The sequence below is a fragment of the Nansenia antarctica genome, assembly GCF_963989245.1.
Source record: "Nansenia antarctica genome assembly, chromosome: 16".
Lineage (NCBI taxonomy): Eukaryota > Metazoa > Chordata > Actinopteri > Argentiniformes > Microstomatidae > Nansenia > Nansenia antarctica.
This window is the reverse complement of record NC_137686.1, coordinates 3,057,050-3,058,184: the sequence shown is the minus strand read 5'-3', so window position 1 is coordinate 3,058,184 and position 1,135 is coordinate 3,057,050.

The window sequence follows — 1,135 nt, the reverse complement described above, 5'->3', positions numbered from 1 at the left end:
TTGCTCTGATTGTCATTTAGAGTTACATTATAGGAGCATTCAACAACAAGTCAAAATGTGCTCGAGAAAGGCAGAAAACAACACTTTGATAGTTTGATATAACTTGAGAACGAATGCAAAAAACAGTCCACTCTAAGAACAGGCCGCTTGGACACTTTCAGAACAGCTCTGTTAATGTTAGAGTTAAAGACGATGTTTTCATAAATGATAAAATGATAGAGTTAAATGTTCTATATAATTCTTTGTATCACTGTGTAAAACTCTACACCCTTTTACTCTGGGCTCTGTATATGAACCTTGTACACCATGAACCTTGTACACCATGAACCTTGTACACCCTTTTACTCTGGGCTCTGTATATGAACCTTGTACACCATGAACCTTGTACACCCTTTTACTCTGGGTTCTGTGCATGAACTTTTTCTCACCCATTGTCCACCCCTTATCTTCAGTTTCAGCTGGGCGTCCGCTTCCTGTCACTTCCTGTCATTGTGTTGTCTGAATCGCCCAGCAGAGAAACTGCTCATGATGACTTTCCCATGACTGCACTTCCTCATGAAAAACTGTCTCCGCCTTTTTCCATTCTGTTAGAATAAAGGCTGACTTGGAGAGTGGAACTTCAGATCCATTTGGACTGACCCTTAAACACGGTCTCTCTGAATCACTCTCCTTGCAAGTAAACTGAGCTCCTTGACTCCGCGTCTCTTTGTGTCTGAAAGTCTACTACGGTCTGTTGAACTAGCGCTGGTTATCATCACCTGTCCTACAAACAGGCTAAGTCAGAAAATAGCATTGAACTATAACCATCATTTTGGTCCTTCTGAAGCCGGATCTCAAACGTCGTCTTTGAAGAGGGGAGAAGACTCGACAACGCCGACAGTCTGTCGACAGCCCGGATCCAGGACCCGGACAAAGTCCTGGAATGTTGAATTCGGTCCAGGCCGGCTAGATGTCGAAGCTTTGATCCTCGAAAAGACGACCGACGAGATCCCAGACCAGGCAACAGATACAAAGAACACCGGTAAATATAATAGAAAAAGAAAGATTGCAATCGAAATGAATAGTCTATCTATCCTAAATTGTACAAAATAGGAATTGTTTGACATACAAAAAGAATCCATTTTGAAAAATAAAT